The following is an 18,556-nucleotide window of genomic DNA, read 5'->3' on the forward strand; positions in this document are numbered from 1 at the left end:
CTGAAAGGACTGCCAGCATGCCACACCCTGCGTTTTGCTCATTATTTACACTTAGCGAACACAGAATGCAAAGAATCCCGAATGTCACTAAAGATAGAGCTGTGACGCCACTAGACTAACATTTGACATTATGCATGCACTGTGAGAGGCTCAAGGACGCACGCACAAGTATGACCAGGCCTCCTTTCAACTGAAATCAATTTGTTACAAGAAACTTAAAGTCTTCTGTATTTTCCAAATTGTTGACTGCTCCCAGAGTCCAATATTTACACACCTCCATCTTTCTCTTTTTTTCTTTCTCAGCTCCCTCCATTACTTCCAATATTAGCTTTCCTACTGGTCCTGCATAACAGCTTTCCCAATTCAAACCATCCACAACACATGTTCTCCTCTGGTCTGCAGACCAGGCCCACCATCCCCTGGGAGGCGACATGTGTGTAATGTCACACTGTGTCACATCATATCGTGGTGACAGAAGCCTCACCGTATCCATCACAGTGATGGAAGTGGCAACGAAAACAGGAGGATGGGAAAGGGGTGTGATACGGTAGTCATTACACAAGCCATTGTCTTCACAGAGAGTGCGGGTGGGTGTCTGTCTCCCAGTCGAGTGCAAGTAGGCACACACACACACACACACACACACACACACACACACGCTGACTCACTAGTGGCACATCTGCTGGCGTAGCCTGGGAATGGTGCCATGTGTAGTGGCCAGCTCCGGCAGCAGGACTGGCACTCAGCACTCTGGCCTGCTCTGATCTCCGTCTCACACACTTCACCCCGCACTTCCATCTCTTTCCATCTGCCCTCTGTCTCTGCATCCCTGGCTAAGTGACTGTGCCTTGCTCACACACTCACACAAAACAAACACACACACACCTTTGTGCTCAATACGAGACAAAGAAAACGGGATAACTGGCAAGAACGTGCCCATACTTCTATGACAGGAAGTGCAAATTAAGGGGGTTGCTAGTATCAAAACCTGACAGTAAGATTTTTAAAAGGTATCAAGGTAAAAAGAATCCGACAATATTTCACACTTATCAAATGCAGCACATCTTGGACTTTATAGATGAAATATCAAAGACTGCGCAACTTTTGGATCCCAGATAAGACTTGGAACAATAAATCACACTGAAAACATTTATACAAGAATAAAACTGGTTGTAAAACCCTTCGATGTCCATTTGGATCAAACCAATCAAGTCAAACTGTAGCTGAGATTTCTACTGAAGTATACTCTGTTAGATGGAGAAAGCAGTAAGACGACCAGAGCTGGAAGTGAGCTTGTGAACATCGATGCCTGTGGGTCCAGTTCTTAACCATTATACCTAGAAGCTGGTCACCCTTCTATCAATTCTACTTCATGACTAGCACATTTTAGCATAGTAAGCCATACTAACTCATGACATACCATAATATGAGAGACCTTATTCTGGACCTAAGGAGTTTAATTCTGGGTTGGATGTCTGAATGATTACGTTCACCAATCTGTCCATTTTTTAAGAAGGTTGTAGCCTTGCAGTCAACCCATGCAGTCACAAGGACGACATGCAAACTCCACAATTAAAATGTACATGTATCCCAGTAGATTTGCTTTCAGCTGTGACATCAAAATACATTGTGTCACACTGCAGAGTACAAAGTGATTGAGGCAAAAGAAAAAAGAAAAGAAAAGAGGGAAGAAAAAAAATTAAACTGCCTCTCTTTAAGTCTGCTTGTTAGCTGATGGTGCATCATCCTGCCAATTAACTGCTGGTGGTCTCTCTTTGGGTCTGTTCAGGTCAACTGCATTTCAGATCTAGTCCAATTATCTTAAGGTCCATTTAAGACTGCGTATGAATTTTTTCAGATCCCCTCTGGATCCCTTTAGGATCAAAATTTTAAACCCATGAAGACCTCCAGTAGAACTGCTAATTAATGCAAGAGCACTCCTGGAATCAGCAGTCACTGCAGCAAATATGAGCAGTAAACAGTAAGGCACATACGCATTTTTCCCCTCTAAATAATGATTTATCTCATTTCTATCTCAGATATGAATTAACACAGGAACAGCACTCAGTTAGGAGAAACTCTGCTGCCCTCTGTGCAGACCCCTTCTTTCCTCCCTTCCCCTGCTCTCTGGTCCGTGACTCCCCTTCCTTCATCCGCACAGTCGCTCCCACACTCGGGCCACATTCCAACCTTGCTCATGCTGGGAGGACGTCTCCCTGTGACTACAAGCATTGTGGGAAATCCCAACGGCCAGGCCTTTCAGCAGCCATGTAGACCACTGAGGTAAAGAGGAAAAGAAATTTGCGTTCCTCACCGGTCAACAAGCTTTTCTTGCAAGCAACTTGTTATTAGTTAAAACGTTTCATTAATCAAACTGCATCAAATTTTTAAAAAGAAAATTAAGCAGGAAAGATGACAACACACTATGCAAAACCTCAAGATGTGCTTACCCAAAATATTTTCCATACATTCTTTTCTGTATTTTACAAACCACAGCGCCCACAAGAAACAGGTTTTGCAACCTTTCAAACTACGTAACAAAGCTCAGGCATCTTTACTGACCTGGTATTTCCTAAAGAGAGAAATTGCACACAAGCACACGCACACACACAAAGAGTATATAATAGATGTTCTATCTTCGTTCTTTTATCGTACAACAAAATTAGCACTCTGGAGAGAATATGAGACAGATTGTGTCCCTGAATTACCCCAGTTTACACTGGTGTGTCATACCCATGGAATTTTAAACACGCTGGCTAAGACCTGCCTAATTAAATATACAGTCACAGAGCAATATACATGCACATAACTATACTGGTGCACAGACAAATACCAACATGAGGCAGTACTTAGCTGTGCTAATAATGTCGGAGATCCACTGAGAACTCTGCTTCAAGTTTATGGCATGTGCTGTTCCCATGAGTCAGAGCATGCTCGTGTGCATTTCTGTCTGAGCTTCCTTTAAGTCCCTGCATATAACCATGGAATTGCAGCAATAAGTGATATGTAAAGCCATGCAAAAGCCACGCCCCTGGTGAACTAACTTAAAATGAAATCTTCACATTAATGGTGATGCTTCATAATCCTGATATCAGATGCATGCTGAGCATCCTGCCTGGTTTCTTTTTATGCAATTTATTCAACAATAACTATTTAAGGCGATGTTTTTTAACTGCCAACATAACTCAAGAAAATACATTTTCAGAATGAAGCTTAGAGTTGTTTTGTTCCTCACATTCATGATCTAAAACTGATTAAGAAACAACACATTCAAGTCCTTTGCTCACAACCACAAGCAGGTGGCTCGAATTACTCGACAGCGGGTTAAAAAAAAAAAAAATCAAATACAGATGCACTAAAAGAAGTGCATCTTCACTGAAGGGCCCTAATACATGTCAAATCAGCATCTGTATTGGTAGGTCTCTTGAGATTCCCATCTGAAGCGATGAGCTTATAATACAATAAAACCAGTGTGTGTAATTTGTGCCACGTCCAAGACACATGACATTTGTAATTACAGGCAGCAACGTGTGAAAAATCCCCTTTGTCTGCCTCCTATAACAAAGCGGTTACAGTTGCGGTCTAAATATAAAAATAAAAGATTACCTTTAAGTTAGCTGATTTAGATAATTAAGGCGTTAACATCTGATTTTGTCTGCTTGGAAACTACTGTTTATATGCAACAAAACAAAAGCTAATTTTTGCTACTGGTTATAAATTATCTGATTACAATATAAACAGTGGTGACTCTAAATTGAGATTACTCCATTTTGAATAGTCTATGAATCATCTATCTAAAGATCTTGGTGCATTCTAGTTAAAATCAAAGTCTGACTCTTAGTGGGTTAAGAAGGAACGATATGCATGTTCTTGTGCCCAATTACGGCCCAATCTAGTGACACAGGATGAAAATAGGCAGTTGATTTTTCTCACATAATACATACATTTAAAAAAAAACTAAAACTAGCATGTTGACATTTTTCTGGGTGTTTCGTGGCACTTCTGTCTTTCCCGTGTGGTTCATCAATATCAGTACAGAGCGCTGTGCCAGCTGTTGAGTTTTCTCTAAGGTTCAGCTGTGAACAACTGCAGGCATGGCAAAGAAGATGAAGAATGATTTTACCACTTTAGTTTAGGTGGAACTGTGAAATGACCACTAGTCAACCAGTATCATACTGCTTCAACTGCCATTGCGTGTTTGGATTCTTTTCACAGAAAGCATAAAGTATCAGGAAAGACTGCAAGCATGATTGACTGGGTAGCACCATGTAGTCTGCCATGTTCCTCAGTCACGAAAAAGGCAGGATTTCATTACTCTATATTCATCTAAACTGACACAGTGACCATTGTGTGGTCTGAACCCTTGTTTATATGCATCACTGTTACCCTCACCTCAAGTGGTAGTACGCGGTACCTACTCAGCTCGACAACTGTGTATCACCTAAATGTGCGTGGGGTTGTTTTAGCAACACAGCCGAATGTCCTGTGATGTCCTTTGTATGTGTCACAAACAATACAACAATGAAGGACGTCGAGCCGATAGCATACACGCTCAGTCTATGGCTTTTACTCGGGACCGTGATTTTTGTGCTGCTACTTTCCTCGATGCTGGATTTCAAAAATGACAGTTTTAATTTTTGGGAAGGAGTCACTCTCATGACACCACTGACTGGCCAATCGGTGGCACACAGTCTGCTGACATTACATTTTCCGATCAACTCAGCTCACTTGGAACCCCAGCCAAGCAAGTACTAAAAGAGTACATGGTACCAGGTGCTATCACTAACAGAAAACCCGAAAAAACGAGTAAATTCGATTCAAATGCAGCCGTGTAAGTACTAGCAGAAGAGGGCTATTTCTTGCACCTCTTAATTTCTGTAACCTAATATACACACAGCCAGGTTATACACAAGTGTACAGCCGTGACAGCCCTTACTAACATTTCAATTATATAAATAAAGGAGCTCAGAGATCCCCAGATTATACAGAGGAAGATTCTCATGTAGCTTGAAAAGATAAGACTTCCTGGAGGGGAAAACTGTGATTTATTTGCTTGATTCTTCTGGATTCTTCTCCTCTTATACCTGCGCTAATGCAGAGGGCTTTATTCTGAGCAAGCTTTTCAAATGCAGTGAGCATAAGACTCAAGTCCAGTATAAACCACAATTTTTCCATCTTCTTAACCAAATGAGGCTGGTAGGGGGGCTGGAACCTCTCCCAGCTGTCATATGGTGAGAAGCAGGTTACACCCTGGACAAATCGCCAGTTAATCACAAGGCTAACAAAGAGAGAGAAACAGACAAACATTTTCACTAATCTTCACTCAAACAGCCAATTTAGAGTCACCAGTTACCTTACATGTGCGTGTTTGGACTTTGGAAGGAAGCTGGAGAGCCCAGGAAAAGCCTACACAAGCACAGGGAGAACATGCAAACTCCAAACCGCCCAGATGACCGATGGGTTTGAACCCAGGACCTTCCTGCTATGAAGCAGCACAGCTAACCCGTGCACAACTCTGTGATTTTTCACTATAAATTATCTATTAACGTTACTGTTAGAAAACAGTCAAAACTAAGCATTAATGAAAAAGCATCCCTTCTTCAACTGAGAAGCTTACACTTTGGTAGAGTTGGTATTTTTGCTTAAAAATTGACTTAAATTAATGTTTGCTTTACATCAATATATCAACTTAGTTGCAAAACAATTTCCTGGCAAGCATTATGTAGATTAATCACTTCAGCCATATAAACAACATTTAACTCTATGAAGCTTTGTTTATTTCTCACAAACTAATTTAAAACAGTGCATTTTTCTACAAAGCGCTGAAACTATCACTTATCAGAAGCTCAACTAAAGAGAATAAAGGGCTGGAGCACCAGAATCTTCCTCATATTTATAGCGATCGCTTAGTCAAAGAATACTTACTGATGAAGAGTTACCACAGCAGATGAATAAATTGAGATTTCAAATTAAAACTGAGCACCCTGAATTGTGTTAAAGTTTAAACAAACACTGTTGGGCATCTTATCGGATCACCAAAGATAAAGAAATAAAACAATAAAAAACTCCCAGTTAGTCAACTTCATCACAATACAATGCTTTCTTCTTGTGGCCACCATGTTATTCATTAAAGCCATTTTTCACTCATGAAAACGCTGGACGTTATCCCGGTCATCAGAAAGGGATGTTGTCCACAGTTGCACTTTCACAGATGTGGCACACAACAGGTTGTAGTCAGAGTCAAACGTTTCTCACTTCTTGAAATACTTTAAGTGTTTTTGATGAGAACGCCGCCTGAATGAAACATGCAGATAGCAGGACACAGGATGACCACCTGCTAGCTGTGAATTTACCACACCGTTATCTCACAATCAAGACATCACTCTGACTTTGTACTGGGCCAGCTGGCAGATTACAGACTAAGTAATGTCGGCCCCACTGTGAGTAAGTGTGTGAAATCAGTCCTGGTCATATGATAAGCTAGGCTAACCCAAAAAAAGTGTCAACCTTGTAGCAGGAAAGGCCCTCTGCTTGGTGGCTCACAGTTGAGGTAAATGCAGTTCACAGAGCTCCCCCCCACCCCCCTCCCACAACCACCACCACCCAGGTTCCACCTGAAAGCAGCTCTGTTTGCGAGCGCCCTTTCCCTCGTTGTAGAAGAAGCAGCCTGTCTGTGCCATAACTGTCAATCACAGCGAAAAAAACATGAAAGCAGATTGATTGGTACGTTCTGACTCAGCCAGACACATCCCCGAGGATCTTGTATGGGCAACAATCCCACCACACATCCGCACGAGTCCGTGACCTCCTACACTAAAACGATGTGAAAATGCAGCTATTAGAGAAACACATTTATACATTCAGCTGCAGCTGGTAGGAAAGCAAAAAAGACTTATTACTACGGGCTACATGTTGTGAATTTACATATTTAAGCCTTATCCATACCCCTTATATTTTATTATTATAATAATTAATCTTAATATTTCTTATGATGGACCAACTGTGACCAACACAGAGGACGCACACAACCGATGCGCTCGCTTTTGTACAACAGTTTGTAGCCGATTGAGAATTCAGAGATTTTGCAGATTTGAAGTGTGTAATTTTACCCACTGAAAGCACTGATGTCCATGTTTCTACAACAGGATAAATGTTTTGTATTGTTTTAATACCATCACGTTATTATCCATCAATCTATCTGTGTATCTTCACTCTGTTACTGTCTCCCATTTGTCTTCCATTTTATCCCATTTCACCTCCTATTGTTACTGGTTCTAACTGGCTTCTGCCATGTAACCCAATTTGCAGCAGGAAGATCATCATTTTCCACTTTCTCTCTCTAAATGCCAATTCCGCTACCTAAACTTCATCACCGATTTCATCAACTGGCTCAATCCGATACAAGCGAACGTTTTTCCCCCCCCCAAATAGCACCTTCTGAACCCACTGATTGCGACTAATTGTTGATTTTAATTACACTGACTCTCGTAGAAGAACTGTGTTCACAATTTCATGCCGAGGATGAGAAACAGTATTGCTAGAGATTAAAAAAAGTTGCTGTAGGCATAGATACCTATCAAATGCATTAAGTCCATATTTATATCTACTGAGAGAGAGAGAGAGAAAATATATCAACTGTCCATTATAATTGCCAGAGGGGTGAACGGGCAGTATCAGCAGCAAAATACAAATCAATAGCCAAAGAAGTCAAAAGTTTCTTTTAACCTTCATCCGCTTACACCTACTCTCAGAAACGTCCTGCAGCGGCAAGCTTATTTTAGTGGTTTTGAGCAATCCTCTACAATCCGAGGAGTTAAAAATTGCTTTCTACATCCGTTGAACTAAATAAAAATATCTTCTATGAGTTCATAATTTTATAATTTTTGCCTATTATACCATCATATTTCTCCAGTTCTGGTGGGAACGATGAATATGACTACACACCACAGTACTTGACAATCCTGTTTTATAGGAGTTTGGTGATTTTGAAGTGTTTCAATTCCCTTTGAGGGCCACACTGCAGTATATCAAGTACTTAGATTACAGGTCTCTTGCATTGTAGTAATAATTTAACACTGCTCGACTTAAAAAAAAAGATTCACAAAATTTTACAATGGTAAGTTAAGGGCAGAATAATGTTAGTAATACAAGTTAAACGTCAAACTTTATTTTCCCTTCTCCCTGTGGACATCCTACAACCGTGAGAGCCATTCATGAAATTAACTGAATTTCTTAATGAACTGATCTTTCATTAGTGCAAATAAAAAAAGGTCCTACAGAGATGAAATAAACCTTTAAAGCAGTAGAAAAACACACTGAGTCGGGTATAGTCTAATCCACTATACGACAAGGGAGGGGACACCCCCCCTTTACCCGCCACCCGTTACACAGTCAAAGAGACAAACTGCCTCTCCAACACATCCCTCCACGTCATACACAACACAAGGCTTGCGAGTTTTAATTAGAAAACCCACGAAGCAAACAAATGCACAGAAAAAGAGTCCAATACTCGGAGGCAAAAATAAATCCTTTGCCGCTTTACATCAATATCCATTTCCCCGTGTCCTTCACCTCGCTGTGGTTTTTGGTTAACACACTTCAGATTAGATAGCAGATAAATAAAAAGTGCGCACCAGTGTCTCAGGAAGAGCGCCCTGACCGTGTTGTGTCCTCAACATGTGCAGATCAGAGAGCGAGACCAAACACTGCACTGATAGTCCAATGCACTGCGGCGGTGAGGTCCTTTTCCTCAAGCCGCTACCCCCTGAGCGTCAACAGCAGTCAAACAGGCTGCCTGCTCCGCAATTCAAGGCTCCGTCATCAGAAAGCAGGCACCTCCAAAGATAAATGTCAAGAGATAGTGACTGGCGTTGCAAAGTGCCGCGCCTGACTTGTTATGGTACATCACAGCAGCGTTAAGCTATCAGTTTATGGCACCAGTGAGTTTTTGACAGCAATTATAGCGTGGAAAAAGCATTAGAGCCGAAAAAACATGCGCCTCGTGCTTCTAGCTCTCTTATTCCAACATATAATGAACACAAAGGCCTTATGGCTACAGATTGTCCAAAATCACCCCTTTGTTTTAGCTTTTTCAGCACCCCCTGTATAACAGAGTCCATGTCATCTACCAGATAGTAAGCAGAAAAATGTAGATTTCAGACACTTTCAAGCATGTGTGATTTTCCATTATTTCTGACAAGCATTGGGCCACGATCTACATTTTAACACAATGAGGATTTTTAAGGACAATTCAGAAACTTAAAACAAACTGTTCACTGTAAATACAGTTAGCCATGTCGTAAACAGGGAGTGACTTCAGACACTGGCTTTATAATCCTGTCATTACTTGTTTTACTTACTCCTAAGCAATGAAAACAAGGAGGAAGCCCATTTACAAGCATTCTGTCACCCTAGAGAGGACAAGGGGAGTGTGTGTGTGTATAAGAAACTGTGTGATAAAGTGTGTAATAAAAGAAGAGAGAGCCAGAGTTGAGTTGGGTTACCTCAGAAGCCCCCCTGCCCTTTCAGCAGGGCCTCATATGGAGAACCAGGCCTTCAGGTCCCCTGGGCACTGATGTCTGCTCTCCACTCGACTTCTCCCAGTCAGCCACAGAGGCTGTGCAGGAACCTGGCCACCTCACGACAACCTACAGCCACAAGTCATTCACACCTGGAACAGAGGGAAGGGACTTTGCTCAACGGGCAAACACACCAAAAAAACAGCAAACGGCAAGAAAAAGCACTCACTAAGCCGGTGTTTCACAAGTCCAACATGTAGCAAACACATAAACAGTGCAAAGCTGAGGTCATTAGGGGCTACAGTGACAGTGTAGGCTCGCGTTTTTTAACCCAGACACGTATTTATTCTTCAGTTATCGACCTGTGTGCACATAAAGGGATTAGGAGAGCGTCTGTGATACTCTTTTAAGAGCTTCCTCACTTCTGTGCACCAAAATGCACAGTGGAAAGACAAAAATGCATTTTTGTTTTTTGTAAATCCTTAACTACACAAAGTCCCAATGAAAAGAAGCAGTGATTCTACAAAAAACAAAAGATGCATGTGAAAACAGCTTCAAGACTATGCAATGATGCACATTAATGGCAGACAGCAGTGTTTGCCTAGCATTGAAGAGACCCAGCAAGGTCTGCAGTTCAGTTTCAGCAACTGGTATGTATGCTCCAAAACTGTCCTCAGACTCTGAACCTCCCCCTCCTCACTGCTAACTCAGAAGAACTAACAGCATCTGATCTGAGAAAGGACTGCTACAAAGTGCAAAAGCTGCAGACTTCTCTCGAGGAAAAAGGAAAAAAAAACAAAGAAACAAAACAAAGAAAACACAAAGGAAAACATTGCATTTAGCAACCTGACGAATGCTTTCAAAATGTTCAGTGAGGCAAAAGAAATCACTTGGTAAGGGAGAACAAATATAAGACTTTATTCATCAGGAGTAAATTCCCAGGTGGTGACTGTGTTTTTACTCTGCTTTTTATTTACCACACTGTCGGACCTGTGGAATTTTTTATGCTCCCTGAAGTTAAACAAGATTAGTAAAATGTAAAAGAGTGATCACATCTTTACCATGTCTAAACTCTTTGTTTCTTTTTCCAAAGGTAGCACAACACAATGCCACAAGTTACCCCACGAACGGGCCTACTCGAGGAAGTCGTCCTTAAAATATACACAAAGCTACACAAACCTAAAACTGCTAAATAAACGTAAAAGCACGTAGCAAACTACAGGGATTAGACTCCCCCCTGAAATCTCAGCGCCCTCACTGGACAACTCTTGGCGGACAAAGTAATTCCACGGCGCTTGAAACTCCAGGAACTTTTTTTTTCTTTTTCCTAAAAGAAGTTGTTCCTGTTTCGCCAGAGAACTGGGGGGGAAGGGAGGACTTCAGCACTCGCATTCATGGAGCCTCGGCCAGCGCAAACAAAGTCTTCCCCGAAGAGGGAGGCAGTGGACGGCGGCTGAGAGCGAGAACAACGACGTCGCCCACAAGCACACAAAAACCCACGCATATATTCATCCCACGGCTTCGTTTGTTAATGAAAGTACTCAGGCCCGCCTTGGACAAACGTTCATTTTCAAGTTCTGCCCGCTCCGTTAACAATGTAACAATTAAATCGCCTCGGCATGATGATAGGGCTGGCCGACACAATCAGCAGACGAGGCCTATAATCTCGTTTCGGATTTATAAATCATACCAAACACGTTTAAAATGAAGAAAATACAATACCAACGGTGTGGAGCTCCCGAAGAATGCAAAACATGCATGCTGCATTGTATCCTTTTTTCATTTTCACGAAGCACGGGCGGTCCTCCAGTATAATGGGGTAAAAACCAATATTTCTCCGCGGGTTTTACACCATGCCGAAAACATCGTGAATAATCCGCTTTGTTGCGCTGGAAAAATCGGCATTTACGGTTCAAAGGGTGCTCACTGTCTGCCAGGCCAGACGCTACGTGGGTTTTGCTAGCCAGCCTTCGGGGACAGAGGCAGAGAAGAACGGATACCAAGTGAGATGTCCCCGGGAGGAGGACCCGCGTGTGCCCGTTGCCAGGAGGCGAGCCGTGGTAGCGATACTTTCCAGCTAGATGTGAAAAGGGGAACACATCACCTGGAATGCTAGCTTAATTTCCCCTTTTTCCTGAGCGACGAATTTACACCGCACAATTATCAAATCACAACATTTTCACGGTAACATTACAAAATAGATAGTCTCCCCCCATTCGCCGGAGCTTTCCAGTGGTCCTACTCCATTACATCCCAGTCAAGATTTCCTGTCGTCGCTTCCCACCACCCCCCAGTTACTGCGAGATGGTTTAGTCGAATTCTAAGTAGCAATTCTAGGTCAGGTCTGTGTGCCAGTGAGAATGTTACTGTCGGACAGCCGAGAGAGACCACTGTCCATCTCCATGTGATATGGCAAACACTATAAAAGACATCTGAAAATAGAGAAGAAGGAAAAACACACTAAACTGTTTACGTGGGATTGTTTTGCCGAGTAAACTCCTATAAAAGTAGTTACCTCGAACTTCCCTATATGAAAGAGCGTAGGCGTAGTTACGGAAGAGGATTAGGGCCACTGGAAAAAAAAAAAAACGGGCACGTCTTTTTTTTCTTTTCCAGAATCCTGAGAAAAAAGTCAGAATTCTGACTTTAATCCCCCAAGTCTGAGAAAAAAGTCTGAATTCTGAGGATTAAAATCAAAATTCTGAAGGGAAAAAAAGTCGGAGTTCTGGAAAAGACAAAAAAAGACATGGCCCTAATTCTCTTCCATACGCGGTAGCTAAGCATCAACCTTTTGAAACTTTTTCACAGCATATTCTTTCTGTTTTTGTTTTATTCAAAGTCGATACACCCCTTCAACAAGAGACACATAGTGTCAGCAGCTGAAACGGTTAATCAATCTATATAAAATCAATCAGCAGCTATTTTGTCTAGACATCTTGGGGGGGGGGGGGGGGGGGGAGTACAAGTTAACAAGGGCTTGTTGCTTCTGTGCTATGTGAACAGAAAAAGTTAAGGCTTTAGGAATTTCGTAGCTTTGTGTTTCTGTCTCTGATATGCTTGAGGAGGATTGTCAAACATAAGGCCCGGGGGCCAGAATCGGCCGGGAAAGACTGCAATTTAGTCCAGTGAATGATTTTGGAAATTGTGGGGGAGGGCATGCGTTTTAAACTCTTAACTGTATTTTAATAGGTTTTACAGCTTTTGGTAATGATAAAGACTTTCCCCATCACCATTCATATTACACCAAAGTAATGAAGTAATTATTATGCAAATAAATGACAGAAACAGTTTTGCTTTTTCACTAGCTACTAAGGAAACTTGAGGTTTTTACAGTGGGCCCATAGTTAAAAAGAGAGCGAGAGAGAAGGGGGAGAGAGAAAGTCTGATAATTAACAAAACCTTTTCACTTTATAATTACAGGACCGTCTGGGAAATGAGCTGCCAGAACTATTTCTACAATTTTACATATTTATTTCTTATCATTTAAGCCCAAAGAGTTGTGCTAGCAGATCTTTTTGTTTACTACAGCAGAATTTCTTTATCATATAAGAAAAACTGAGACATACTGTTAAATTTCACCATTTTTCTAATTATATTACAATATCTGAGAGATCAAAGTGGACTGTAAATGGAGCCAATTTCCCCAGACATCACTGGTCTAGATCATCTATTTACCTTGATGAAGTTTAGTATTAAATTTGTTTAACAAAAAAAAATCTTGTTTTATGAATGGGTGCATTTATATTAAACAGCTGTATTTCTATTAAACGGAGAAACTCAGGGTTTTTTTAAATCAACATAGTGAAGCCTTTTAGTTCACAAATACCAACACATGGATCTTAAATTTCCAATTATGCATGCATCTTTCTTTGACTCCATCCTGTTGGGGAAATGTATTTGAACATCCATACAATTTGCAGCGGATGCTTTCTTTCATAACATTTAATCCCTAAACCCAAGCTAAAGTTGATCAACATCTAGGTTTATGTCATCATATAGAAGAGGACATATAATATCTTTTAATACCACAGTGTTAAACTCGGTGGTTTTAGAAAACTAATGGTCCAGCACTCCATTAGAGGCACTTGTCATATGGTTGGATAGTTTCACAGACCTTCCCCATCTATACCTTTCCAGCGCTGAAACAGGAGGGTGGGGGCAGTGTCTGATCATTTTTGTAAGTTTCCTAAAATGTGAAAGTTAGCAGGGTTTCAGTTTCGTGTGAAGATACACTCATCCTGCCCTATTAACACACGCACATGAACATCCGGGTTCATATACATATACATACACATATACCTGTATAACTGTGCAGTATTAGTTTCAGGTTTACAGCGCTGTGCAAAAGTTTTGTAATGCCCCTCATTTATAGAGCTATAGAGAAATCTGGTAATTTTCAAATGTGGTCTTGAGCAATAGTTCTCCAGGCTTTCTGAAGGTCTTTTTTTTGGGGACACTGGCTTTCCTTCCGCACCCATTTTTAGTCCATCCCTTTTATCTGGTAATTTTCAAAGGAATGTGTTTTTGTTTGTTAAGCCCCTTAAAACTGACCTATGAATCATTCAAGCGTACAAAAGCCAGCTATCTCAGGGAAGGAACCAGTATTGCATCTACGAATAGTACACAACTTATCAAAGAACCCAAATTGTATCTTTAGGCACTTACTAGATTACTAGAAGCCTGTTGCATAAGATAAGTACATACATTTGTACATAATTTGTTCCCATTTCTTTAGCTGATGATGAAACATTCCAAAGACAGCACAAAGCAGGCATATTATTTTTGGCATCAAGAAGGTGATTCCCAGAGAGTTATTAGTTGAAAACTTGGCATATATCAGCATGGCATTCAGTGTGTCCTTAAAAAAATCTGAGTAAACTAGAAAAATGGAAGACGACAGAAGCAGCAGACATACAAAATAATATCCAAGAAAAATTACAGCAGATGAACAGTATCTGAAAGTCACGTCCTTAAGAAACAGGAAAAATCCAGTACTGTCTCAGGACCTGAAAGATACAGTCTCAGCCGAAGGGTAGCTGTTGAGAAGCCATTGTTAAGGAAAAGGATCAAGTATGCCAAATTACACAAGAACTGGACTGAAAACCAGTAGCAACAGGTTCTATGGAGTGATGACTCCAAATCTGAAAAAATTGTTTCTAATTGGGTTTCTTTACAGAAGAGGCCAGAAGAAATACAAGAAGGTGGTTACTGTATATGTGTATAGTGCATATATCTATTTACCAAAAGGCTTTGTGGGGGTGTTGATTTGTAAGTCTTAAAACACCTTTAATTTCTTTGTAGTCAGTATTTAAAGTCACTATTTAGTTTGACAGCATTTAATCTTCAACACATAATCATTGTCAGTGTTTTTCTCTCCCGGTATGATTTTACTGCAGTGACAGTATGCTTGGGATCATTGTCATGCTGAAAAATGAAGCCCCGGCCAATTAGTCTGTCCAGATGATATTGGGCGATGGATCAAAATCTGATGGTGCTTTTTGATGGTAATTCCATTAATGCTGACAAATCCCCAACACCACTGGCTGAAATGTCAGTGGTGTTGGGGATCCTTGTTTTACAGATGACTGTAGACACTTTCTCCTTATCTCCTCCGTACATGATGACGATGACTTAAGCCAAAAGTTAAAAATTTGGATTCATCACTCTATAAGACCTATTGCTACAGTGTTTTACTCCAATTCTCGTGTAATTTGCTGTACCACAAGCTTTTCTACCTCAAGACTTTTGCGCAATACTGTATTTAGAGATATTTGTCATATTTTGCCCATTACATTAAAATTATTTGAAGATTTTTACCACTGATGGTGCGCTTCTGCAAATTTAGTATTTACTAAAAAAAGACTAATCTAATCACTGTTCTTTTCTCAAACATATTACTACGTTTATCTCTTAACCTGGGGTTGTTCACTAGTTCTCATGATAAGCTAATGGCATTAAAAATAGAGAGATGCTACTTGATAGATAAAATTATGTTGAGCTAAAGCGTACACACACACACAAAAGCTCTCTCACACACATACATACACATTCATCATAGAGTGACTATCACAAGCCTCAGAGGAAGAGTGAAACATTAAGGACAAGCGATGCGAGAGTGGTCCTTCTCAATATTTAATCAAGATACATTTCAAATCTAACCCAGATGTATAATCAAGACAACTGGGGATAGAATGAATTGGTGTTTAAGTGCACACATTATTAGCTAGCCTTATGGTGTGTGTGTTTGTGTGCGCACGTGCGTGCGTGTGCATTTGGTTTTCTCTCTTTGCTCAAACTGATTTAGATTCTCAAAGTGAAGATGTTCTTGCAAAGTGGAAGCTTTCCTCTTCAAAAGATGTTTTATGGGTGAGGGCTCAGTTTCTTGTGCATGACGGTATAAGCGTATCGTGTACATGTTAGAAGTGGGCGTGTACTCTGCTTTTAAAAGTAAGTGGCGTGTCACTAAATTTGAGTTGACACCAGGGAGTCCTTTGCTCAAAAGCCTCAAAATATCAAAATACCGGGATAGCAGCTCACTGTAACAGCAGACTTGCTGTCAGTGTTGAGGAGTAACGGAATACATGTACTGGCCTTACATATTTAAAATACAAAATATGAGTAACTGTATTTCATTAAAGTAACTGTTTAAATAGGTCATAATTAAATAAAGTTACCTAGTTGAAATAAATGGATTACACAGCAGTCATTTCCTGTTTCATATGTTAGGCTATCCCCTGCTCTAATTTTGATAATTAAACCCATTGCCAGAAATCCAAACAAAACACGCAATAAGAGGCTCTAAATGTAAGCATCCTGTTAATGTTGGTGTACAGTAAATATATTGTCTATTCAGGGAGATTTGGGCTTAACAGCCAATTGGTAGAGAAAAAGAAACAAGAAGTTGCAGGATGTGATTGCTACATTCATGCAGTTGTAAAAAGCTTGACAATACAGTAAGTAATCCAAAGTATTGGGAATATGTTACGCACATTGAGTAACTTAACGGAATACGTTACAAACTACATTTTGGGCCATATATTCTTTTTAAAAGTAACCTTCCCAACACTGAACTTACAGTGCTCAAAAAGATGTTTTGTGCACCATAACTAACAATTTTTTCTGTTTACATTTTAAAAATGTAGAAAATCAGAATTTCCGAAAGATCAAGCTGAAGCCTCAAAACCCAACAAAAATCAATCACAGACAAGAGGGGAAAACAACAAATCCTTCCATTTTTGAAAACAGTTCATATGGACTATATCTTTGTGTGTATAAGAAGTAGTTGTTTGGTTTCTACGTTGGCTCTTTCTTTACTTCTTTCCCTCAAGGTACCATATGCCTCTCCACATTAAGCAAACATGGATGTGGAGTGCCAGCTAGATGGAAGTCTTTTACGGCTCTGAACACTGTGCAGAAACATTCTGTAAGAGGGACGCAAAAATCACGGGATGAGAGCTGCATATTTGTGACTTTTGACAAGCAAGCCATGGCTACGTCGGACATGTTCATGCATGCTAGCACAGATCAGTGACACACCACAAAGCTGTGTCTCTTCCTGTCTCTCTGTCTCTCTCTCTCACACACAGACACACACACACACACACACACATAACACATAAACACACACCTACACTGCTTCTCTCTGTGGTTCTGTGTGTGACTGTGTAAGCATGTGGGTGTGCAAGTGTGTATGATAAACCCCACTGGTGGAGTAACAGTAGACTGGCAGTATTCCCAGAATGGGATGCATTAGACATGCACACTAGCAAAGCTCTTCAGGTCGATGTTCTGGCCCTCCAACACTGCAACTCTCTGGCATGACTAACCCAGACTGCTTTGGAAGCGGGAGAAGAAAATCCAGATCCCGTCCTGTGCTACCTTAATAGAAGAGGGGAAAAACTGAATCGCATTTATTCCACTGTGTGTGCACGGCTATCTGCCCGCACGCACAGGCGTGCATGCATCATCTGTGTGTGTTTAAGCAGGACACCAACATTGACTGTTCACTTATCATATTACCATCTGCATTATTTAAAGCTTCGATAAACGCTCTTATGCTGGGGAGACACACAGACAGAAAGGATGAAGTGGTCGGTCAGAGGTGCATTACACTTAATGGATGAAGACAGTAACTGTGACAAATTAACACAAAGAACATTAACAAATCTGTAAAATGGATCGACAGAGAGCAGTGGTTGTGGGAAGAACGGGAGGTTGGGGAATGGCTTTGCCTATCCGCGGGGCTCCTGTGTTGGCTGACAGCAGGAGAAACTGGTTGCATTTGGGTTGGTTCATTAACAGGTTTGGCTGCGAGGCCAAGGAAACTAAGGACTGGATGGCTTATCAAAATACTGAGACAGTGAGCTCACTCACACAGCAGTGAGGTCACTTACCAGAGTGTGGCAGCCTGACCAATCATCAGTCAGCCTATTATCGTGGTATGCAGTGTTGCTATGAGTAACAGAGACAAGCACTGCCTTAGGGATCTCTAATGATGGCTGATGTGCTGAGATGCTACCACTTGGTCTGTTCTCCTTTCCTCACTTCTGCCACCTGTCCGTCTCCTCTCCACACACTCTTGCTCTTTTCCCGCTTGAACTTGAGGACAGAATTTTTTTTCGAGTCAAACTTTCTATATTTCAGCTTGTTTCCTCCCTTCTGCCCTGCTGTCTGTCCCCCTCCTCCCTGTGTTTACTGTCCCCTGCAGCAGTGTTTTCCAACTCTTCCCATGGCAGGTTAGTGTAAACAAGCTGGAGGACCGAAACAATGTTAATTAACTGATCATTAACGAGTCGAGGCAGACCCCGGAGATGTAAGCAGTTGCCCACCCACCTGCGTCTCACCATTTCACTAACTGGACTGTTAATGACTAATCAGAGGCGAGAGCGATTACATCGCCTCCTAACGAGAAAGATTTATGATTGCGCGAGTCTATTATGCTTACATGGCGGAGGCCTTTACTGTGACGACAAGGAAACAAACTCAGACTGTGCTGGAAGATCAGATCTTATACTTATGTAAAGTGCCGATTTCAAATC

General features: G+C 41.1%; 1 protein-coding gene across 3 annotated transcripts in view; it reads right to left on the reverse strand.

The window, feature by feature from the left end:
• Positions 1 to 11,942, reverse strand: part of bcl9 (BCL9 transcription coactivator) — a 28,004-nt gene extending 16,062 nt beyond the window's left edge. Inside the window, exons 1-2 of one of the 3 annotated variants that reach the window (XM_085135711.1) lie at positions 11,623 to 11,942; positions 9,504 to 9,670 (exon numbers count right to left, since the gene is read on the reverse strand). The gene's annotated coding sequence lies outside the window, so the exon portion shown is untranslated. The other 2 variants (XM_085135712.1, XM_085135713.1) reach the window with 2 other exon arrangements.
• Between the last annotated feature and the right edge of the window lie 6,614 nt (positions 11,943 to 18,556).

This window comes from Neolamprologus multifasciatus, chromosome 16, assembly GCF_963576455.1.
Source record: "Neolamprologus multifasciatus chromosome 16, fNeoMul1.2, whole genome shotgun sequence".
In the NCBI taxonomy this organism is placed as follows: Eukaryota; Metazoa; Chordata; class Actinopteri; order Cichliformes; family Cichlidae; genus Neolamprologus; species Neolamprologus multifasciatus.